Source organism: Lagenorhynchus albirostris, chromosome 2 (genome assembly GCF_949774975.1).
Source record: "Lagenorhynchus albirostris chromosome 2, mLagAlb1.1, whole genome shotgun sequence".
In the NCBI taxonomy this organism is placed as follows: Eukaryota; Metazoa; Chordata; class Mammalia; order Artiodactyla; family Delphinidae; genus Lagenorhynchus; species Lagenorhynchus albirostris.
Window position 1 is genome coordinate 12,290,451 of NC_083096.1, and position 27,162 is coordinate 12,317,612.

Here is a 27,162-nt window from a genome sequence, read left to right on the forward strand (position 1 = left end):
TTTATTTTAAGGATCATTTCTGGGAAGATGATTGTAATTCTAACTAAGTAGCTTGTCAGGAAAGCATTTGCCTTAACAGATCTGTTGCCATCATAATATCAGCCAGATGTAAAAGTGACATGCTGAAATGTTTGTCCTGCGTTTTTATCACTGCCACATTTTTTTCTCTCTCGCTTTAATCTCCACCAGGTTTGTAATTTCAAGAAAGCAACAGTATATCACAGAAATAACTTTATCTAGAAAAATAATTACAATATATTTGCATTATCAAAAACCTAGAAAAAGAATTAATGATATTTAAAGATGTTTACAAGTTAAACTAAGATCTGATTAAAAGGCCAGGCTTTTTATAGTTGATAATCAACAGTTTTGTGGTTAATATTTTTAATTAAAGGAATCTAATTTATTCTACATAGCCTCATCATTATCCAAATAGGTAGCTTACAGAATGTTTGATTTTTCTAAAGAAGTTGGATTATTCTCTCAATATTTTCTCCCTTTTACTGTAAAATTTGAAGGAACCAATGAATATTACGGAGGTCCAATATAAAACATTCTTGTTTTGCACCTCAATCCTGAATCATTTATAAGTAATAAAAAACAAACTCATATGTACAATAGAAATATCAATTTTAATATTGTTAAATATGAACTGGAAATCATGGCTAGTAGTTTTCCTATAGCTAAACTCTCAGAATGCATATTCAATGCCAAAGTGTCTTAAAATACCAAATTACTTCACAAAATGGAGCCAGCCCCTCACATGAAGAAGCAAAGTAGAATGTGTATTTACTTCAAGCAGCTTGATTCCCAAGGAGAAAAATGAAAGAGCCAAACTGAAAATATCCCAAATTTATGTCCCCCTCCCAATGTACCTAGCAGAATATTTACTCCTTTATTATGAAATTTCTTTTAAGCCAAAGGAAACATCAAGAATGGGGTTGCAGCACTATTCCCAACAGATATCTAAGTGCACTTTTTGTAAGGCCAAACTCTAAACGGCATCGATCTATTGACTTTCTCTTCCCTGTTCTATCCATCACCAGTGACAACTGCTTTCGAGTTCTGTGTCCTTTACTGTGTTAATAAAACTTGTTTGGAAATCATCAATTCAATCATTTATGTATGTATTTGCTTTAATCAGTTACCTTTGAAGATGAGATCGTTTTAAAATCATGTGATTAAAAAAAAACAAGAAGAAAAAGCTATTAACTTTAGTCAAGGATGACTAAACTAAGAAGCCACTTTTAGAACAGTCTAAACTTGCCTTAAAAAACAATACACACACATTTATTTTTTTCTTTCTTTTAATCTCTATTTATCAAACACCTACTAAGTATCATACCAAATGATATATGCTGTGAATTTTTGAGAATGCAAAAGGACAGCTTAACTATCTGACAGTTTCTTAAAACCTTCAACATACATCTGACATAAGATCTAGTCATTCATCTCTTAGAGAAATGTAAACATATGTTACTATAAAGACATTTAAACTTCTGTTCCTAGTTGTAGCTTTATTTACAATAAAGCAAAAACTAGAAACAACACATATGTCCGTCAGCCGGTGCGTGGATAAACAAATGGTGGTGTATCCATACAATATAATTCTACCCAGGACTGAAAAAGAATGAACTATTGATCCCAACATCAGAGATGTATGTCAAAGTTATTTTGTTGAGCAATAGAAGCCAGACATCAAATAATACATGCTATATGGTTTCATTTACAAAAAATTCTGTAAAATGCAAACTAGTTTCAGTGGTTTCTTGGGGTGAGGTGGGATGAGGTTACAAAGGGCCATGAGTAAACAAGGGTGATGAATGTGTTCACCATCTTATGGTGAGAGTGGTTCAAGGATGTACACACGTCAAGCCTACCAAGTGGTGTACTTGAAAAAGATGCAGCTTATTGTATATCAATTCTACAACAACAAGGCTGTTTTCTAAAAAAGAAAAGCATTTCTGATAAAATTTCACACACTTTCAAAGTAAAAAAAGAAAGCTAAGATGTACATTCTCACTACTTTAATTCTATATTATATTGGAGAACATGGCCAGTCAATAAGAAAAAAAAAAAAAGGAAAAAATTATAAAATGAAATAGTAGACAGAGTATGGAAAGACAGAAGTAAATCTGTCTTTATTTATAATTATATAATGTACAAAGAAGGTACATATAATTTTTAAAAAGCTTAAAATTAGTTAAAAATATATCCCAGGAATTAAGAAAATAACAGCAAAAACAAAGCCAAAGAATGTATAAGGATGACTTAATATGAAATAATAAAATTTAAAATAAATATGAAATCAAATATTAAAACAAAAAATATGTAATAGTGTGGGTCCACAAAACCAAAATTTTGTTTTTTGAAAACAACTCTAAATTTTACCAATAATCTATGGTAGTAATCATGAATATTAAGGGATAACAAAATCACAATTTTAGTCATGACAAATAGTTGAAACTACAGTTACTTAAGTGCTTAAGAAATATTAAGGGGAGTTATGTACATTTTGACAATAAACTTGATCTTTTAAACAAAAGCAGACATTTTTGGAAAGAAAATCTCAATAAACATGAAGCCAGAGAACATAAAATTAAACTTTATGTTCTATAACTACTAAAGAAGCAATACTTTTCAAATACATTTCCTCAAGCAAAATATTCTTAGCACAAATGATTTTACCAAGAAGTTCTACCAAATGTGTGAAGAAACAATATTGCAATCTTATATAAACTTTACAGAGATGCAAGATGGCTTGGAAATGTAGGTGACAAATGGAATATTTGATGAGCATTGCTGTGAATGCTATACAATTGAAAAGATTATTCCAGGTTGATTAAAAACATAAATGTGGAAACATCAAAATTATAAAACTTTTCAGAAGATAATATCTTACATGAAATTTAAAAAATGTTAATAGGTGGCACTTTGTCCCTAACAATCAATGCAGAATTAACAGGCTGAGGTAGCAGCTGAAGGCATTCTTGCCCACTACTTATCGGGAACTCTGAACAAAAGCCTACTGGAAGCATGGTTAGGCCCAGGATGGCTATACTGTTTCTTCACTGCTCTCTTGGTTTTCAGCAGATTCAGAATTCCCCATATGCCATAGTCAGGCACAGGGGACCCGTCAAAAAACTACAGACTCTTACATATAGAATGGATGGACAAGATCCTACTGTGTAGCACAGGGAACTATAGACAACATCCTGGGATAAACCATAATGGAAAAGAATATAAAAACAAGAATGTCTATATGTGTATAACTGAGTCACTTTGCTGTTCAGCAGAAATTAACACAACATTGTAAATTAACAATACCTCAATTAAAAAAAAAAGACTACAGACTCAAAGAGACATTATACAGGTGACTGGTTTTCAGAGCAAGATAACCTCATAGGTGTGGACAATAGTTAGGGCCAGAGTCATCAGCACCAGTGGCTTCGTCCCACACCTCACAGCAAGGACTGCTCTTTCCTAGTAAACTGTGTGCCATCCTGGGTTGGAGAAGGAGGTGTGGGGAAAACAGTACTAGAGGCAGTTCACGTCTAAACTGAGTAAATATTTATTTAAAAGTAACTGCCTTAAAGCAGAGTAGATGGTTATCATCATTTGTAAATGTAAAGTTATTCCAAACCCCATCATGAGACAGAATTAAATGACATGTTACAGGAAAAATTGTATGCACAGAAGTATTTCTATATACATATTTGTATTTCTATATACATGTACATCTATATGTAAATACAGTTACATACATATGTGTGTATCATATATATGGATATCAGATGTCTTTCTAGTGTACACATTTGTGTATGTGTATATTAATTATGTTTCCCCAAATCTCTAAAATCTTAACACTTATTACCTATGAATAGTGCCTTATCAAACAGTTATCTTTATCTATACTGTTTATATTTTTAATATTTCCATAGATAGGTCATTTAATATTCCCATAGTTTATGATGAATAAAAAGTAAGTTCATTTCAAATGCATTTAAACAACATAAAATACCTTACTATTTTTTTTGCTTCATTGTACATTTAAGTGTGATTTAATCATGTTGAGTATCAGTTATCTCTTAGAACTACTGAGGAATGAACAAAGTATGTTAATAGTTGGTAGAAGTGTTTGTGTGCTTCTGAGTATATATGCATTAAATTTTATGGAGATTATTTACAACAGGGATCTACTTGCCTTGATTCCTTCTTTTGACAGTCATTGTCAATACAGCTTGATAATAAATGTGTTTAATCCCAAGTTGCACAGAGGATTTTGAGTAATAGTATATATATGACTTCCAGCTCCCAAACACAAACATAAATTCACAATATACGTTCATACACACACACACACACACACACACACACACACAAGTACAGTCATATTTCACATGGTAAGAAAGAAAGCAACAAATACATATTTGGAATTCTCAAAATATTTCAGAACATATACCTAAATAATGAATATAATAAACATATTAGAATATTCCGGGCTAGAAGGAAGAGACATACAGATTTTATTTATTTAATGAACATAAGTACACATGTTTAAATAATGAAGCACCTTAATCACTCTAGTCTCAGAAACTCAATACTAGAATATATAATGTGTCTCCTAGGGAAAAACACTGGAAAAAGTGGGTCACAAACTTTTGAAATATAATAAAGTGTTCTTGAAATCTAAGACCTCTAGGAATCTGAGACGTTCATTGCTTTTATGCACTTGAATATTCTGTAATCTCGTTTAATCATTTTTCCTCTCTTCCTTTCTATAGTTTTTTTAAACTTTTATTTCTTCCCTGATATTTCTATTTCTGCTTCTATGTTCCTCTCTTGGTATCTCTTATTCATAATCCGCCAAGAGGAGGGAAATTAATGGTTCAGTTAGTGTTAGCCAAAATGTAGTTTGCCAAAGGGGGGCAACTTCCAAATTTTAGCTCTTGTGTTTAGATCATCTGCATCACTACCCACAGTATCAAATTTTATTTTTTACCAGTAAGTGCCTCTTGGCCAGCACCTGAAGTGGGCTGAATATTAAAAGGTAACATACATTGGAATATGACCTTTGCATTCACTAAATCAACAATTATTTGTGAGAGTTTACAATATGCCTGACACTCTTTTAGGCAACTGGCATACACCAGTAAACGAACAAAATCTTCTAATTGTTTAGTTTAAATCTTTGCTGTCCGATGTGGTAGGCACTAGCCACATGTGATTTTATAAATTTAAATTGAATTAAATTAAATTAGAAATTCATTCCTCAGTCAAACTAGCATCATTCCAAGTGCTCAACAGCCACATGTGGCCAGCAGCTACCATATTGGACAGTACAGATTACAGCGTATTTTCATCATCATAGAAACTTCTGTTGTATAGGATGGCAGTTGTCTAAGGGATAGGTTGCCAGCCTTCTGCATACTTGCCTATATGCAGTTGCCTTTAACTAGGATCAATGTCTACTTTACTGCTTAGTAAAAGTATCAGGGTTTTTTCACAACCATACAAATTTAGATCAAAAACCACACTGAAAAAATTTCCTCAGAAGGAAGATGACTGTGAGTCTTATAAATTAAAAAGATTACATATTGCAAGTGTTTTTCAACATGTTATTATTAAACTCTTTTTTAAAACTCAATCTCGACCGGGGCACGAACCCGTGTCCCCTGCATCGGCAGGCGGACTCTCAGGAAAAAAAAAACAAAAAACAACTCAATCTCTTGAAAACTGTCATTTCCTCTCATTAACTCTGGTATGTGGATGACTAAAATTCAGGATAAAATCACCTACTATGTGGGGACTAACGTACGTAATGATTTGAGCGTCAGAGAGGCTGTTTTCAGAATCTATTTCAATTAAGAAGGAAAATGTCGGACTAAATAACATACTCTACAGCATGGAAACCAAGGCCATCTAACTAAGGCCACCACAACAGACCACTCCAGAGAGCTTCATTCCAATCTTTCTTTTTATTAGTACTTGAAAACTTCCAATAAATGTTCTATTTTGTAATTGTATAATAGGATGGTGATAATATTTTCAATAATCTTTCAAAATAAAAATTTAAATACCTCTTCAAATGCATGAAGTATTCTACCAGGCACTTTTATTAAAATAAAATATCTGTTTTTTCTCAAGAAAAATTGTGTAAATCATTATAAGGATGATTAAATAACAAGTATTTGTAGAAACTGTATGTTAGAATGACTATTCTGTTTTCTTTGTTTTTCTTCTATAAAGATATATTTAGTTTGGATTATAATTCTTAGCAATATAGTGAATTTCCATGACCCCAAAAGAGGGTGAGCTAATATGGACAGCTGGCTTCCTTCATGAACACTTTGAGAAATCCACGGGAAGAATGAAAATGGGTCGTTCTTGTAGGTGAGGGAGAATTTTTCAGAACAAGACGTGGAAACTCACTGGTTAACTAGTGCTCATTCTAATCTACTGAGCTACAGAGCACAAGGATGAAGTGATTGCAATGGAAACACCATGCTTTTTAAAAACTTATAGTTACTTTGTGGAGGTATAAATCTTCGCTCTTTGCCTTGAGGAGATCCCTCACCTCCCACACCACTGCCCCTTCAGCTCTTCTAGAAGGCACAAACTGGGTCTGAGGACCAATTTCTCCTCTTTGTACATTTTGAGAAACAATTTATGATTTTAACTGCAACAGACGGAGAAAAAAATCTGAAAAACCAGACGAAGCAGATGGAATAAACAAAAATAATTATTTTCAATGTATCATGTAATATCAGAAAACGTGACCATGAATTACTTATGAACTAAAATTCAAAAAAGGTTAACAGGGCTTCCCTGGTGGCGCAGTGGTTGAGAGTCCGCTTGCCGATGCAGGGGACACGGGTTCGTGCCCCGGTCTGGGAAGATCCCACATGCCGCAGAGCTGCTGGGCCCGTGAGCCTGTGCTCCGCAACGGCAGAGGCCACAACAGTGAGAGGGCCGCATATCGCAAAAAAAAAAAAAAAAAAAAAAAAAAAAAAGGTTAACAAAGCTCAGACCATGATTTCTGATCACATGACAATTTGAAAATAAAAATCAGAGGATAATTATAAATATTCATGTCTGAAAATGAGAAAATTCAAAATTAGTACAAAGTGAAATTAAAAAAATAAAACTTGGATAGAAAGAAATATAAATGTGTATCAAAACCTTTGTACATCCTCAAACCCCAGGCACTGATGGCTTTACAGTGAACTTTAATGTATTCTCCTGGAAAACAGCCCTGACCATATACAAGTTTTCTAAAAATAGAAAGATATAAAAGGCTAATACACTCACTTTATTAGGATACTGTAACTAACTAAAATATAATATAATTAGAGCAGGAATGCCAGGATAATTTAGCCAAGAAAGAAAAGAAAAGAAACAAAAAGAGAAAAAATACACTCACTTTCCATGTGATTTAACACATCAATGACCTTAAAGAGAAAACTGATATGGTAAGCTTAAAAAAAGAGAATGAGAAAATCATCTGGAAAAGTTCAACATCTATGTTTTATAAAAATTCTTGGAAGCCAACACTAAAAATAAACTTTCTTAACTTCATAAAATTGCACAGCAAAAAATCTACAATTATTTCCTACTTACTGAGAAAATTTGGGGTATGCTTGCCTCATTACATGACCATATTAAGATTCCCCTGTCACCACCATCACCATACTTGTCATTATGTTCCAGTACAGTTCTAATACCCTGATCAATACAATATGACAGGAAATAAATTAAATGGATAATTTTAATAGTAAGGAAATAAAAGAGATAACATATTTATTATTTGCAGATATATATTCTACTAGAACAACCAGTAGATTTTTCCCTTAAACTTTTAATTGCATTTTTCTATCATTGAATAGAATGAAAAATTCTAAAAGTCACCCATATTAGCCCCCTTACTACATGTAATTGTTTTATGTATATATATAAAACACTGTGTATATATATATATATACATGCACATATATGTGTATATTTATGTACATATAATTTTGCACCGATATGTATTTAATATTACCAGCAGCATTTTCCTTATAATATATTGTATCCACAATAGCTATTTTAGTTTTTTATTTAAAAAAAATGTTTTCCTCCAGTTTTTTTATTGAGATGTAATTGCTATACAGCACTGTATATATGTAAGGTGTACAGCATAATGGTTTGACTTACATACATCATGAAATGATGACCACAGTAAGTTTAGTGAAACTTTACCACCTCATATATATACAAGATAAAAGAAAAAGAAACAATTTTTTTTTCTTGTGATAATTTTTAGGATTTACTCTCTTAACTTTTGGAGATAAGATACAGCAGAGTTAGTTATGTTAATCATGTTGCCCTTTACATCCCTAGTACCATACAAAGATAGTATATTATTCTTGACTATATTCCCCCTGCTGTACATTTCTTCCCCATGTCTCATATTTTGCAACTGGACTTTGTACCTCTTAATTTCCTTTGACTATTTCACTCATCCTTTTATCCCCTTCCACCTGTTTGTTTTCTGTATCTATGACACTGTTTCTGTTTTATGTTTGTTCATTTGTTTTGTTTTTTAGATTCCAGGTGAAATCACATAGTATTTGTCTTTCTCTGTCTGACTTATTACACATAGCATAATACCATCTAGGTCTCATTTCCTACAGCCCTTTGGCTCTCCCATTTGCAAGCCCCACCAGCCTTCAAATCCAGAAGTTCTGGGGGCTTGTTTTCCCAGTGTAAGTCCCCTGGGTTGGAGAGCCTGACGTGAGGCTTGGACAGCTTTGCTCCTTAAGAAGAACTTCGGCAGTTAGGATTATCCCCTTGTTTGTGGGTCGGAGGTGTGGGTCTTGACTATAAAGCATCTCTGCCTCTTTTACCTGGCTTGTTGTAGCTCCTTTTTTATATGTTTAGCTGTGGAAAATCTTCTCTGCTGGTCTTCAAGTTGTTCCCATCAATAGTTGCTCTGTAAATAGTTGTAATGATGTAACCGAGGGAGGCGGGGAGCTTAGGGTCTTCCTACTCTGCCATCTTGGCCACATTCCATAAAAAAAAAGTGGATTTAACAGAAAAGTTCTATAGCTTCAATCCTCAAAGAAAGAATCAGAAGAGAGCCTGGAATGTATAAATGAGAGAATAAGCAAAAGTCTATTTTTTCTCTTGAAAACTGAAGAAGCTTGAAGAAGATGGGAGTGGAAATAGTTTTGGAGAGACTGAGCCTGAGTTGATGAGAAAAGCATAGAAACATAATAAAACTGTAATATTGAAGCTTAGGTTGATGGTATTGTCTGGGGATTTTTGGTGAAACAAATATTTTAGTTGTGTGATTTTTTTTCTAACTGCTAATGGTAACCAGCGGGTCTAACGGTGATCAGGCTAATGGTGGGCATACATATTTGAAGATTTGCTAAGGGAATACAAGGAAAGGCTAAAGGACATGTTAGTTTGGTAGTTTGACAAAGGGTTACTTTAAAAAGTGAATCAAGAAATTTATGCTGGATAAAGAGAAAAAATACAGCAGAAATAAATTCCCAAAATAGTATATCTAAGCACATTGTTTTCAAATTATAGAAAATCAAAGATAAAGAAAAATCCCTAAAAGAAGCCAGGAGTCAGGGGGAGAAACACCTTACTTATAGAGGAACAAAGGTAAAAATTACTTACAGCTTATCTTCAGAAAAACGTGCAAGCAAGAACAGAATAGAGTGAAATATTTAAAGTGTTGAAGAAAAAACCCCACCATATATGAGACCCAATTCATAGGGGAAAAGGAAATAAATTAATGGCCTAGAGGTTCTGATAATTTTGGCTAAAAGGTTTAGTGGAAATAATAATTTCTTTCACTGGAAGAAATGGGAAGTTGTGTTTGGAATGTGAGTGGTGAAAACTTAATAATCTAAACTCAATAATATTCTGAAGAAATAGAAATCTAAGTCAAGAATTTTAAATCCATGCCAACTATGAGAACAGTTGCTGACCCGCAGAAGTTGTTATGGGCTATTGTATACAACATTCATCAACTGAGAACATGCAGTAGCTGAGCTTAAGGACTATGATAAAATAATATGTCTTTATCCTTTAGAAGTCCTTGAATGGAAAATCATAATGACAAGATGAAATAATTTCACACAGGTTGTAAGGAATGGGAAAAATCAAATATATTGTTGATGAATGTGAATTGCCTCAGATAGGACTTTTTATATATGTCTTGGTACTCACTAACATGGAGCTCCTTTGGCTGTATTAAATGTTATCTCCAAGCAAAAGATGTACTACATTTAAGATATGCATATGTTCTTTATATAACTTTACAGAAATAATCACTGTAATATGGTCATTTCATATTCCTACAGGATATAGTTCCCAAAAGAGCTCCATTTTGCATGTCATACTCATAACCTTTTACATTAAAACCTGCTTTTGCTAGGTGATTAGATGTGATCTGAGATGCTATATCAGAGCCAATGCAAGCTATCATAATTTTAAGGGAGAAGCTCACATTATGATATTATAGCCCCTATAAAACACATTTCTATTTCTATTCTTTTCATTAAACATAATTCCTGAAAAATTGTAGAATTACAACTTACTTTTCAAAGAATATACCTTGTATGATACAATAGCATGCTATGAACCTTTTGTGTTAATTACCTTAAAAATCTGAATTGAGGCATTCACCGTCTCTTCAAAGGATGCACACTTTCTTTATAGGTTTTCTTTTTTTAACTTTCTATAATCAAATTTACTTTCTCTGGCTTTTTTTCCTTCCCTTTACATGGATAACTTTTTTTTCAAGTTAGCCTCTGAATTAATTATTGAATGAAAGGAAGTGTTTTTTAAAAGAGATTTTCTAAATTCTTTCTCTTACAAATACCTTACCACTGTTCCAACATGGCTTGAATGCAGATAGAAAATGGAAAATGCTGTTTACCCTCACAGGGGGCAGTCGTTGATTTAGTGTAATTGTTACCACATGCTCTCAACTAGAAGGACAAATACATAAGCAGGACATAGTTCTTCTTTAATGATTTGTCTGTGCTCCGTTATTTGAAAAGTGGATTGCTTCATATTGAATCCAGTGGCATACACTGTTAATGGCCTGCATTTTTTTCTTTTATTTAGAAACACAACCTACATCTTTGTGGGCAGCAATAAACTAAGTTAAAATGAAATAAAACAAAATAACGGGGAGGGTGAGTAACATATTTTATTCTTCCTTTCAAGTGTTTTATGGGTTGGTAATGACATTTGAGCTGCCTTTCAGTGGAACTTCTAAGAAAGCCCCTTAAGTGGGGTTTCCTGGGCAAGTCCCCTTTAATCCCTCCCTTTACTCTTTGATAACAGAGCTAATGGAAAGGATGCTGGAGAAGAGTTAAAGAAGAGCTGGATCAATGAAACTTCTGACACCTTGGACTGACTAATTTCGTACCTTTTTTTTTCTTCCTTGAAAAAGCATATTTGTAAACTTCTATTTGTCACTATATTTTGGATGTTCTTACATGAAGCGGAATGGAATCCTACATGGAACAGTCTAAATACGATAATTTCAGAAATAAGCAAGAAAATTTTTAAGGCCTATTTGTGAGAAAAAAATTCCAAATTTTGAATATAACATGGACAATCAGAAAACCATAAAATGTAAAGCAAGTAAGGTTATCAAACTAAAAAATCTCAGGTCTTATAAAGTATCATATTTAATAACATAGATCACACCATGACTGTTTAAAAACACTTTTTGAAGAGATATATATATATATTTTTTTTTTTTTTTTTTTGCGGTACGCGGGGCTCTCACTGCTGTGGCCTCTCCCATTGTGGAGCACAGGCTCCGGACGCGCAGGCTCAGCGGCCATGGCTCACAGGCCCAGCCGCTCTGCGGCATGTGGGATCTTCCCGGACCGGGGCACGAACCCGTGTCCCCTGCATTGGCAGGCGGACTCTCAACCACTGCGCCACCAGGGAAGCCCCAATTTATATATTTTTAAATGCCAATTATTACATGAAGCTAGAGATGGGTAATAATAGAATATTGGAGGCAGTAAAAAAAAAAAAAAGAATCTAAACAAATTTTTGAGCAAAAATACCAACAATATCTGCTTTTTTGGGTCATGATAATAATAGCTTCAGTATCAAGACATGTCCAGCCTCTGTAGCTGCCAGGATTCGAGGTAGAGGGCATGATGCACTTTGGCTTCCAGAGACAAATTTGGTCCCAATGGTGACCAGTAAAAACCATCATAACTACTCTATTGTCATGCCTACTCTATTGGACATAAAAATTTATGACATATTAAGGAGCAGAGGGAAAGAAGAATAGAACCCCTTCTAATTTGGACAAGGAGGGCTTGGAATTGTTATACTTTAGAATATTCATGCAAAATAAAACTGAACAAAAATGAAACTAAATATATAGATTAATTTTTTACCCACACCTGCTGTTGAGTGACCTGCCAAGAAATAGGAGAAGAAAAAAAAAGAAATAGCTAAGAAAAAAAGTCTCCTGTGCTTCCCTGGTGGCGCAGTGGTTGGCAGTCCGCTTGACGATGCGGGGGACACGGGTTCGTGCCCTGGTCCGGGAAGATCCCACATGCTGCCGAGCGGCTGGGCCCGTGGGCCATGGCCGCTGAGCCTGCGCGTCCGGAGCCTGTGCTCCGCAGCGAGGTGGGGGGGCCGCAGCAGTGAGAGGCCCGCGTACCACAAAAAAAAAAAACCCTCTCCTATTCTCAAGCACTCAAATGCTAAAGTACTTAAAATAGATTTATTGTATTATTTTTATACTTGCAGCATGCAGTGTCTCATTAACTCATCTAATTAGCATCTTCTACTAATGAGGTCTAGATTAGGGACTTTCTTTTTATATGAACCAATTAGTTTTCATTTCTAACATGGACTGTTTCACTGAAACTGTATCTGGGCATTTTGAAAATTCTTATAATCACCAATGGGTATGTACTGATGTATCAAAGTATCATGTTGTACACTCTAAATATATACAATTTTTACTGTCAATTACATCTCAATAAACTTGGAAAAATGTGTAACTCTATTGGTAGCTACTATTTATCACAACGAACTATTATATTTTATCACAATAAAAAGATATACAAATATTTAAATTATATTCAAATCATGATTACAGATATGAAGCATATGATACTTTAATGGAATAGTTAGCTCAATAATGCAAAAAGAATATGTTTCTACATATTCTTCATCCATTACAAAACATTCATATAGTTCTTAATTCTTCCTTTATAAATAAATCACGTTTGTTGTTACATTTGTATAAATAGATACATACAATTGAAATCATTTTGTATGAGTATTTATAGATTATTATTATTATTATTATTATAGCTTGAGTACTCCTCTATCTTTACCCCAGGAACCACATTCTATCTATAGCATTACTGACCCATGAGAGAGGAAAAAAAACACAGTGGCTTTTTAAAGTTTCTATTATCGTATGGTTTGCTAAAAAAGGTTATATGGCCAAGCCTGTCGCCAATATTTCAGCTAAATATTCTGCATAGAAGAGCACAAAAATTTTGGGAACAATAATGCAATCTAGTTCATTTAGTGGATACATTTTAAAATCCTCAGCTAAATGTTAAACATCTTATTCAAATTGCCTGGGTTATTTATCTATTACTTTCCCCAAACATATATCTATGTAAAGCTATAATAAAACTTAAGTTTCCATTCCATTGATAACTAAAGCAATGGCATCAGACTTTTAACGTACAATTGTTAATATGTTTGGGGTTATGCTTATTCGATTATGTGAGATCATGGTGCGCCTCTGTATTAATCTGCTCAGGCTGCCATAACAAAATACCATATACCAAGTGACTTAAACAACAGACGTTTTGTTTTTCACAGTTCAGGAAGTAGGAAGTCAGAGACCAGGGTGCCAGTATTGTCAGTTTCTGATGAGGTCTCTCTTTCTGGCTGGTTAGCAGCAACTATCTCCTAGTATACATGGAGGGAGAACAAGCCCTCTAGTATTTCTTCCTATAAAGGCACTAATCCCATTAGACCAGAGCCCCACCTGCAAGACCCAAATTATCTCCCAAAGGCCTCCAAGTACCATCATATTGAAGGTTGGGCTTAAACATATGAATCTGAGGGGGGACACAAATACTCAGCCCATAAGAGCCTGCAACTTCTAATTCCATGCCTCCTTTTCCTTTTTGCTGCTTACTGTTTAAATCTTATTGTTGTAAGAAAATTCTATCTGAGTAGATGTCTCCGTTTGATGCTTTTGAAGTACTGATTTATTTTGAAGTCTTTATAATCGTAGTCTTCATTTTGATGTATTTGTGTCTGTGCATTGTTGCCCAGGAGCCATACCTGCTCTCAGTTCTCATTATGAGGACTCAACACTATTGTCAATGCTCTGGATTTCACCTCATTTGTGAAAGAAGTTGTGCTCTCTCCCTTAAAATATGGAGATGAGCCTAGATTACACAGGTGTGCCCAATGTAATCAGAAGGGTGCTTAAAAGTTCAGGAAGAAGACAGGAGAGAAAGTCAGAGGAAGATGTAACTATGGCAGAAAACCACAGAAAGAGGCAAAGTTGCTGCCTTTGAGATAAAGGAAGGGGCCCGCGATGCCTGGAATGTTGGGAGGCTTTAAAGGCTGGAAAGAACAAGAAAATGGATTCTTCCCTCCAGTGTCCAGAAAGGAACTCAGCCCTGCTGACACCTCAATTTTAGCTCAATGAAGCCTGTGTTGGACTTCTACTCTATGCAAGTATAAGATAATAAATATGTGTTACTTAAGCCACTGTGGTAATTGGTTACAGTAGTTATAAAAAACAAATACAAGTTTTCAGAAGGAAAAAATATAGCATTTCATATCTAGTTTTGGATACTTAGAATATTTCTAAACCTGTGAATAACAGAATACACTAATAAATTGTAATGTGTCCTATCACACCTACAGTGACAATAAATAGGAATTAATTCCATGTATAGGTGAAAATTGCATTTGGGAAATTATAACCAAAACAGTATGTACTAAATAAAAGTGTTCAAGCTAATTTTTTTGTCAATATCTTAGAAATTACTACTTTCTTGGATAATATTGAATATTATTTGCTGAGAGTGGGGAATGGAATGTCAAGTTAGTGCAGACAAGACAGTGATCAAATTATATCTATTAGAGGTGGATGGACCTAGAGTCTGTCATACAGAGTGGAGTAAGTCAGAAAGAGAAAAACAAATACCATATGCTAATACATATATATGGAATCTAAGAAAAAAAAAATGGTCATGAAGAACCTAGGGGCAGGATGGGAATAAAGGCGCAGACCTACTAGAGAATGGACTTGAGGGGAGAGGGAAGGGTAAGCTGGGACGAAGTGAGAGAGTGGCATGGACATATATACACTACCAAATGTAAAACCGATAGCTAGTGGGAAGCAGCCGCATAGCACAGGGAGATCAGCTCCATTCTTTGTGACCACCTAGAGGGGTGGGATAGGGAGGGTGGAAGGGAGGGAGACACAAGAGGGTAGAGATATGGGGATATACGTATATGTATAGCTGATTCACTTTGTTATAAAGTAGAATCCAACACACCATTGTAAAGCAATTACACTCCAATAAAGATGTTTTAAAAAATTATATCTATTAATACTTTTATGGAATTAATGAATTTTGGTCATTATTTTCATGAAATACTTAGTAAGTAAAAACATTTTCACACTGTTATGAAACCACGGGAAACTACAGTTTGAAAGTGCAAAAGATTAATTTCATCCTTGAAAAGATAAAGTAGAAAATAACAGAGACATTCTATAAAATTATAGGTAACATTTAACTTGCTACAAAGAAGAAACAAAAGGAATGTAAGCCAAGATTAGCATGAAGCATAATTGGTATGGATAAAAAAGAGTCATAAAAATAAATTCAATAATCCTTAAAACAGAGATCATGGGACAATTTCAATATTGTACTCCTTTATTTTAAAATAATAAATTATAACAACTGTAAACATTTTAAAAGAGAAACTATGTAACAAACCACCAACAATTACCCAGAGTTAAGGAGAAAGATTTAATCATATTTATTCATCTACCTTTTAAAAATTTTTCTAATGTACATTAAAATAAGTCTCAGATATCAAAGTCATTTCACCCTTACAAACTTAATAAGCATATCTGATAAATATAGATACTGTTTTATAAAATCACAATCCACATTCACAAATACAAAAATAATGACTCTGATATCAACTAATGACTCCAAAATAAAATTTCCCTATTCATCTACCAAATTCATATTTTTAGTTTTTTAATTTAAATTAGAATTCAAATGAGTGCCACACATAAATTTTGCTATTATGTCTCTTAAGTCCCCTTTAATTTAGAGCTAATGCATCCCAATTTTAATACGTTATTAATTAATAAAATGGATGCACGTTATCTTGCAGAATGTCTTAAATTCTTTGTTTCTTTTGCTTCCTTGTGCTGTCATTAATTAGTTCTCCCCCCCACCACTTTGTTTGGTAAATGAAAGCTAGCTCTAGAAGCTTGATTAGGCTCAAATGCTATTAGATGCTCCACATTACATCATATCAATGACACAAGGTCTAGTTATTGGACATTTAATGAAGTTAAGATTGATCTGTGGCTCATATGGTGATATTATAATTCCTCCATTAGAAAGATCTCCTAAAGTATTTCTATACTGGTTTTATAAACTGATGACTCTTCCCTGAATCACAGATTCCACTAAAGAATTATTCCTTTCACAATTGTTAGCTAAAACTCCGTTTATAAAGAGAATTTCTCATCAACTAGGGCAACTGCCCTGAAATAGATTTCATACAAAGATTGAATAAATTGTTAATTCTTTTATTTTGCTTGACAATATTCAGGGCAAGGAATTTTTGCCTCAGATATTATCAGTAGTGTCCAATCTTACCCTTTTTGTTTTGGTGGGGGGGTGGTGGTGAAGGTATGGTAGATTGCTTTATTGATCTCATTAATTCCTCTTTCTCCTACAAGAAAAATGTAAACATACACCATTTGCTAATTGATTTACAGTGTCTCCCAGTATACAACATATATTTTCCCCTCAATAACAAACTTGGCTCTGTAACTTATTTTGGTCACTGAATGTATGAAAACTTTACTGTCCAAATAGAACTTTATTATCATATGAATTAGCTGAATCTCTTGTGTTACTATCTTCTATAATGAGATAAGCATGTCATATAGGGGCTACACCTTCTTACTCAGCTCTAAAACGTGAAGACATTTGAAGCAGAGCCCAGCAAAGCCCACCTGAGCTGAAATAAGCTGCACAGATTTCCTCCCTACCAGCCCCAGCCAATCCACAGGCACACAGCCAGACACATCAACCACTAGTTCGGGAGAGTGACTCACCCATATAGGGTTAGTTTATAGACCACCGTATTAGGAAACCTATTTATGTCTATCCCTTTGAGAGCAAATGTCTGGGGCATGACTTCAAGAAGCTAACTTCAGTGAATCAAGATGGTAGTGTGGGAAGCCACAGAGTTCACGTCTCACCACAACTAGGGCTCCTGCTGGATGATGGTGGGGGACCCCGATGCCAAAGGACACAGGAAGAACCCCCAAGTGAACCGGTAGGATGTGGGGGGACTGAGAGGGGAGGAGAAGTGGAGGCCAGACAGGACCAGTGCCCCTGAGGGGTGGCTGGGCAGGGAGGGTTTCCATGCCTGGAGGGACCCTCAGGGGCTCAGATCAGGGGGAGTGGGTCCAGAGTTTCCCCTGCCCAATAGACCAGGGAAGTCTGCCCAGCTCTCAGGCCAGGTCCTACGCCCTCAGAGGTCCCCTCCAGGCTGCGTTGGTACTAGGGAGTAGGAGGGAGGCCAGGGTAGAACAGGAGAGGCAGGCGGGAGGGGCCCTCCAGGAGCAGGAGAGGTGCGGAGGGTGTTTGCTCCACCTACTTGGGCACAGGGAGCCTGCTGGGCTCCCAGGTGGGGTCCCCCACCCTCTGGGCCCCTTCTGTCCTGTTGAGCCTAAGCCCCACCCCACACAAACCCCCGGCCTTTGCCAGCCTTGTGGGTCATAAGCATAGGCCCTGCCCACCACCCAAACCTCACCCTGCTTAGGCCCTGCCCTCCGCAGGCAAGGGCTTTTCCTCCGTTTTTTTTTCTCCTCCTCTTTTTTACTATTGTTGTTCTGTTTTACCTTCCAGTTGTTGTTTCATCTATATTTATATTTTTTCTAACATAACTGTTAATTTCCTAGTCTAATCTTATTTTTTACTTTGTTATTGTTCTGTTTTTATTTATTTATTTATTTTTGATGCTCTGTGCAGCTTGCAGGATCTTGGTTCATGAGCTGGGGGGTCCGGCCGAAGCTGCTGCAGTGGGAGCTCCAAGTTCGAACCACTGGACTTACTTCTAGAGAAGCTCAGACTCCAGGGAATAGTCATCGGAGTGAGGTCTCATGGAAGTCCTCACCTCAGCACCAAGACCCAGCTCTAACCAACAGCCTACAAACTGCAGTGTTGGAAGCCTCAGGCCAAACAACCAGTAAGACAAGAACACAACCCATTCATTAGAAAAAGGAAAAAGAAAAAATGAGATGGCAAAAAAATATGTTGCAGATGAAGGAGCAAGGTAAAACCCTACAAGACCAAATAAATGAAGAGGAAGTAGGCAATCTACCTGAAAAAGAATTCAGAGTAATGATAGTAAAGATGATCCAGAATCTCGGAAATGGAATGGAGGCACAGATTGAGAAAACACAAGAAATGTTTAACAAAGATCTAGAAGAACTAAAGAACAAACAAACAGAGATGAACAACACAATAACTGAAATGAAAAATACATTAGAAGGAATCAATAACAGAATAACTGAGGCAGAACAAATAAGTGAGCTGGAAGACAAAAAGGTGGAAATAACTGCTGAGGAGCAGAATAAAGAAAAAAGAATAAAAAGAATTGAAGGCAATCTCAGAGACCTCTGGGACAACACTAAACGCACCAACATTTGAATTATAGGGGTCCCAGAAGAAAAAGGGAAAAAGAAAGGTCTGAGAAAATACAGAGATTAGAGTGGAAAACTTCCCTAACATGGGAAAGGAAATAGTCACCCAAGTCCAGGAAGCACAGAGAGTCCCGACAGGATAAATCCTTGGAGAAACACACCAAGACACATATTAATCAAACTAACAAAAATTAAATTCAAAGAAAAAATATTAAAAGCAGCAAGTGAAAAACAAAAAATAACATACAACGGAATCCCCATAAGGTTATCAGCTGATTTTTCAGCAGAAACTCTGCAGGCCAGATGGGAGTGGCAGGATATACTTAAAGTGATGAAAGAGAAAAACCTAAAACCAAGATTACCCAGCAAGGATCTTATTCAGATTCGATGGAGAAATCAAAAGCTTTTCAGACAAGCAAAAGCTAAGAGAATTCAGCACCACCAAACCAGCTCTACAACAAGTGCTAAAAAAAACTTCTCTAGGCGGAAAACACAAAAGAAGAAAAAGACCCACAAAAATAAACCCAAAACAATTAAGAATATGGTAATAGGAATATACACATCAATATTACTTTGAATATCAATGAGTTAAATGCCCCAACCAAAAGACACAGACTGGTTGAATAGATACAAAAACAAGACCCATATATATGGTGTCTACAAGAGACCCAATTCAGACCTAGGGACACATACAGATGGAAAGTGAAGGGATGGGAAAAGATATTCCATGCAAATCAAAATCAAAAGAAAGCAGGAGTAGCAATACTCATATCAGATAAAATAGACTTTAAAACAAAGACTGTTACAAGATATAAGGAAGGACACTACATAATGATCAAGGGATCAATCCAAGAAGAAGATATAACAATTATAAATGTTTATGCATCCAACACAGGAGCACCTCAATACATAAGGCAAATGCTAACAACAGTGAAAGGGGAAATTGACATAACACAATAATAGTAGTGGACTTTAACACCCCACTTACACCAATGGAGAGATCATCCAAACAGAAAATAAATAAGGAAACACAAGACTGAAATGACACAATAGAACGAATAGATTTTATTGATATTTATAGAACATTCTACCTGAGAGTGGCAGAATACACTTTTTTCTCAAGTGCACATGGAACAGTCTACAGGATAGATCACACCTTGGGTCACAAATCAAGCCTCAGAATATTTAAGAAAATGGAAATCGTATCAAACATCTTTTCCTACCACAATGGTATGAGATTAGAAATAAATTACAGGAAAAAAACTGTAAAAAACACAAATGCATGGAGCTAAACAGTACGCTACTAAATAACCAAGAGATCACTGCAAGAAATCAAAGAAGAAATAAAAAAATACATAGACACAAATGACAAGGAAAACATAATGACCCAAAACCTGTGGGACAGAGCAAAAGCAGTTCTAAGAGGGAAGTTTATAAGCAATTCAATCTCACCTCAAGTAACAAGAAAAATCTCAAATAAACAATCTAACCCTACACCTAAAGCAACTAGAGAAAGAAGAACAAAGAAAACCCAAAGTCAGTAGAAGGAAAGAAATCATAAAGATCAGAGCAGAAATAAATGAAATAGAAACAAAGAAACCAATATCAAAGATCAATAAAACTAAAAGTTGCTTCTTGAAAAGATAAACAAAATTGATAAACCCTTAGCCAGACTCATCAAGAAAAAAAGGGAGAGGACCCAAATCAGTAAAATTAGAAATGAAAAGGAGGAAATCACAACTGACACCACAGAAATATAAAGGATTATAAGAGACTACTACAAACAACTATATGTCAATAAAGTGGACAACCATGAAGTAATGGACAAATTCTTGGAAAGTTACAATTTTCCAAGACTGAACCAAGAAGAAGTAGAAAATATAAACAGATGAATCACAAGTAATCTAATTGAAACTGTGATTAAAAATCTTCCAACAAACAAAAGTCCAGCACCAGATGGCTTCACAGGTGAATTCTATCAAACATTTAGAGAAGAGCTAACACCCATCCTTCTCAAACTCTTCCAAAAAATTGCAGAGGGAGGAACACTCCCAAATTCACAGAGCCACCCTCACCCTGATACCAAAACCAGAAAAAGATATCACAAAAAAAAAAATTATAGCGCAATACCACTGATGAACACAGATGCCAAGTCCTAAACAAAATACTAGCAAACAGAATCCAACAATACATTAAAAGGATCATACACCATGATCAATTGGGATTTAGCCCAGGGATGCAAGGATTCTTCAATATACACAAATGAATGTGATACACAATATTAACAAATTAAGGAATAAAACCCATATGATCATCTCAATAGATGCAGAAAAAGCTTTTGACAAAATTCCATACCCATTTATGATAAAAAACTCTCCCAGAAAATGGGCATAGAGGGAAACTACCTCAACATAATTACCTACCATAAATGACAAACCCACAGCGAACATCATACTCAATGGTGAAAAGAGCATTTCCACTAAGATCAGGAACAAGACAAGGATGTCCACTCTCACCACTATTATTCAATATAGTTTTGGAAGTCCTAGTCACGGCAATCAGAGAATAAAAAGAAATAAAAGGAATACAAAGTGGAAAAAAGAAGTAAAACTGTCACTGTTTGCAGATGACATGATACTATATAGAGAGAATGCTAAAGATGAGACCAGAAAACTACTAGAACTAATCAGTGAATTTGGTAAGGTTGCAGGATACAAAATTAATGCACAGAAATTTCTTGCATTCCTATACACTAAGAATGAAAAATCAGAAAGAGAAATTAAAGAGACACTCCCATTTACCATTGCAACAAAAAGTAAAAAATACCTAGGAATAAACCTACCTAAGGAGGTGAAAGACCTGTATGCAGAAAACTATAAGACACGGATGAAAGTTATTAAAGATGATACAAACAGATGGAGAGATATACCATGTTCTTCATTGGAAGAATCAATATTGTGAAAATGACTATACTACCCAAAGCAATCTACAGATTCAATGCAATCCCTATCAAACTACCAATGGCATTCTTCACAGATTAGAACAAAAAAATTTACAATTCATATGGAAACACAAAAACCCCGAATAGCCAAAGCAATCTTGAGAAAGAAAAATGGAGCTGGAGGAATCAGGCTCCCCGAGTTCAAACTATGCTACAAATCTATAGTAATCAAGACAGTATGGTACTGGCACAAAACAGAAATATAGATCAGTGGTACAGGATAGAAAGCCCAGAGATAAACTCACGCACATATGATCACCTAATTTACAACAAAGGAGGCAAGAACATACATGGAGAAAAGACAGCCTCTTCAATAAGTGGTGCTGGGAAAACTGGACAGCCACATGTAAAAGAGTGAAATTAGAACACTCTCAAATACCATACACAAAAATAAACTCAAAATGCATTAGAGACCTAAATGTAAGGCCAGACACTATAAAACTCTTAGAGGAAAACATAGGGAGATCACTCTATGGCATAAATCACAGCAAGATCCTTTTTGACCCACCTCCTAGAGAAAGGGAAATAAAAACAAAAATAAACAAATGGGACCTAATGAGACTTAAAAGCTTTTGCACAGCAAAGGTAACTGTAAACAAGATGAAAAGACAACCCTCAGAATGGGAGAAAATATTTGCAAATGAAACAATGGACAAAGGATTAATCTCCAAAATATACCAGCAGCTCATGCAGCTCAATATCAAAAAAACAAACAATTCAATTAAAAAATGGGCAGAAGACCCAAATAGACATTTCACCAAAGAAGAGATACAGATGGCCAAGAGGCACATAAAAAGATGCTCAACATCACTAATTATTAGAGCAATGCAAATCCAAACTACAATGAGGTATCACCTCACACCAGTCAGAATGGCCATTATCAAAAGAATCTAGAAGCAATAAATGCTGGAAAGGGTGTGGTAAAAAAGGAAACCTCCTGCACTGTTGGTGGAAATGTAAATTGATACAATCACTATGGAGAACAGTATGGAGGTTCCTTAAAAAACTAAAAATAGAACTACCATATAACCCAGCAATCCCACTCCTGGGCACATACCCAGAGAAAACCATAATTCAGAAAGAGTCATGTACCACAATGTTCATCGCAGCACTATTTACAATAGCCAGGACATGGAACCAACCTAAATGTCTATCAACAGATGAATAGTTAAAGAAGACGTGGCACATATATACAATTGAATATTACTCAGCCATAAAAAGAAACGAAACTGAGTTTTTTGTAGTGAGGTGGATAGACCTAGAGTCTATCAAACAGAGTGAAGTAAGTCAGAAAGAGAAAAACAAATACCATATGCTAACACATATATATGGAATCAAAAAAAAATGGTACTGATGAACCTAGTGGCAAGGCAGGAATAAAGATGTAGACATAGAGAATGGACTTGAAGACACAGGTGGTGGGAGGAGGAAGCTGGGGCAAAGTGAGAGTGGCATGGACATATATACACTACCAAATGTAACATAGTTAGCTAGTGGGAAGCAGCCGCAGAGCACAGGGAGATCAGCTGGGTGCTTTGCGATGACCTAGAGGGGTGGGATAGGGAGGGTGGGATGGAGGCTCAAGAGGGAGGGGCTATGGGGATACAGGTATGCATATGGCTGATTCACTTTGTTGTACAAGAGAAACTAACACGGTATTGTGAAGCAGTTATACTCCAATAACGATCTATTAAAAAAAAAAGCAGCTAACTTCATAGGCTACACTTTGGTTTTCCAAGTTTGCACTCTTTTCTTAGGTCTGGGTCACATGACTGGGTCTTGCTTTTTGTTTGCCAATAGATTTGCTCTGATTTATTATTAGCTATTATGACGTTTCCAAAACATAAGAATTTAAATTGATCCTCATTATAACAATGGAATCCAACAGTGTTTATTAATTACTGAGTGATGTGCCAGTGTACTATTTGGAAATCTGTATGTGTTTGATCAATAACCAAAAAAGTTCGTATTACAACATTTCAGACTAGGGTCTTCAGAAAAATTTATTGGCATTTTGCCAATTATAAAATTTAATAAATTAAACTTTGACTTTGAAGTATGCTACAATGCTCATAGTTATTCTCTCTTTGTCCTTGGCCTCTCAAAGATGAATGCACAGCTATGATGCCAGTGCTCAGAAGTTCACAGGATGAGAGAGTGATAGCATAGGAGTGAAATAGTGCAACAGAGCATCCATTATTTTGACTGCCTTTTATAATTACTAAGAAGTTAATTCTGGGATGGACTCTGCCAGAATGACAAATAATAAAATAATACTAGAAAATTTTAATATTATGTTAACGTACTTGTTGCTGATGTTGGCAATTGAACATCTTTAATTACGTAAAACACTGCCATTAACACGTTTAAGATTTTTCATCTCTAAAAATATTACTTAATATATTAATTGTTTTAATTTCCTTAACTACTGTCTTGAAGGGAACTTTTTCTTTTCTTAATTAAAATTTAAATTGATTTCAAGAGAGAATGGTTATATTGAGTATAGAACTGATTTAATTACTTAGCAGTTTTATGTATGGATTGTAGTCCTGCTTTAGACCATATATCAAAATAGTATCACATTCTTCTGTCTTAAAAGAGTAAATCACCAACAAAATTGTACACAATCTAAATTCAGTGTAGTATTTGTAATAAGTTACAGTTTTTGAATCATGTTATATACATTTTAAATAAGAAAGGAAGAATTAATAGAAATGCAAAAAATAATTTTTGACATGAGAGAATAATTTTTCCAACCATCCATGCAGCTACTGGAAATAACTTTAAAAAAATTTTTGCTTCAAAGATAAATATGTTGAATGAGTGAAGTATGTAAATAAATCTGGTGAAACAATTTGGAAGTGATTGCTTTTGTCTGGAGGGATATGAAAATATACTATGAAGAGGCAAGATGGGAGGAGAAAAACAAAACAGTACAGAAAATAGGATTGTGAGAAGAATTTTTGTTTGTTTGTTTTTTGTTTGTTGGTTTGTTTTTCTGAGGGGAGGAATGGATAGAGCGGGACTGGCTCAAAATCTGAGGGACTTTTATCACAAGTAAAATTTAGCAGAATATATTTCAGCAAAAGGTATGCATACCAATAATGAGAAATTAATTTCATGTAAGTGGAATGGCAGATTATATAGAGGTAGTACAAGAAAAATTTTATAATATTTCTAATGAATTTGCCTTCATATTGACAGAAGGAATCTCTAAAGTAGAAGATATTAAACAATGAAAAGTTTAATTGTCTGCAAGGGTTATACAATATGAGAATATATACAGTTGGAATTTGTGAAATCTTCCATGTGAAGTAAAGCTGATCTAAGCTGGAAAGTAAAACTTTTTATACTTTTTCACTATCATTATCAATATTTTTAAGTTTTTGGAATGACATTATATAAGGGTAAATCTATTTTGTACAAATAGAATTAATAATAGGAAAACTACCTTTTTGCATTGGCTGTGAGGATTTAACATAAAAAATATATTTATTTACTCTGAGCTTATGAAATTATGACAACTGTGCTGTGTGTGATTATTTTATGAAAATAAGATGATGTCCCATACTATATGTTTAACTTGCTAGGATATATATTACTCAATCACATTTAAGGATGAAACAGTCTAGAAACAGAGTTTAAATTATGGATTTTTAAGGTTATGCTAAGCATTGCAATGTGGTACTAACCTTTTACACAGATGGAATTAAGTCTGTCTGCCATTTCAGCACCTGCCCTTCAGGGTGTTTATATCTGATATTTAAAGCAGAAGTAAATGCAGAAAGGAAATTTCATATAGAATAACCAATAAATATGTGTAAAAATTCAGCTCTATAACTAAAATCCCATTACATATCTATTTAATCTTATTTTGAAGGAAATGCTTTTTTTCCTAGAGCAATAAAATGCTACTTTTAAAATCAATCTGTGCATAACCCACCAACATGGATTAAAACTCTAGCTTGTGTGACATTTTTAGCAGACTGTACAAAGTGGAAATGTCACCTTTTCTTTTGGGTGAAAGTCTTTTGGCTTTGCCTAGAATAAAATATACAGAGTTTAACATTAGCTTTAAAAACGAAAAATTCTCTGTTAACCTAAAAGTTCACCAAAATGTTAAGTCTGCAAAACTATTACTAAATAACAGAATGTCTAAGGGTGTATCCTTGGCCAAAGATGATAATTCTATTTCTTTGTTTCTTATTTTTCATTTGAGGAGTAATCTGAATAAACCAAAAATAATTTTCCTAAGACTATGTATGAAAATCTTCATAAACTACATTGTGTATCCACTCACCAATTTCCTTTGAAGTGTCATTTTGAAAGTTAAAGATATATGATTCTTGAGTATACCAAGCCTACTGATGGGACCAAAGTAAATTAGAAGATGAATGTTGCAGAGATCCTGATGTCTTGGCACTTCCTTTATGAACTCTTATATGCTGATGAGATGATTTCCCGCAGCCTTGAAGCCTTCAACTGGTTTTACTGATACATAGGTTAAAAGAGTATTTTATTACAGGATATTTGACATCTGTGTATCATGAGATAGAAGGATATTTTTAGTGAACTCAATAATTAATCTATTATGGTAAGAGTTTATTTTTAAAAAATGTATACATTGTCATAGGTATGACAATTTTGTAGTTTTTAAAATAAACATCAAGAATATGATTTTGAGATTATTCAATAAAGTATTATTTTTAGGACAAGGGAAAATATTGTCCAGGATCTAGGACTTAAACCAAATAGCTGACATAAAAAAAATCATAAAAACAGAGGAATGATACATATTCTTACAACAATGTATTCTGTAAATTTAAAGGAAAAAAAGAGTCCAATTTTGATAGTTTAAAAACATGCCTTCTTTCTGTGGGTAATTAGAAATGAATATTCAGACGATCTATATCAGTGTGAAGAGAGAGGAATCACTATTTAAAATTGCCTTTATACTTGTATCTTCATTCAAATATAAAAAAAAATTAGAAATGCCATATAGTCTTAACTTAAGGATATGGTATGTGTGACAAGGATATAGCCTTAAATCAATCCCTTTTGTCTAAAATAATCATCTTAAATTTTAGCTTTCACATTTATGCTTAGTTAAAAAAATAATTCTCCTTTCCAGGCTTTTACATAGTTTGAATAATTCTGACCC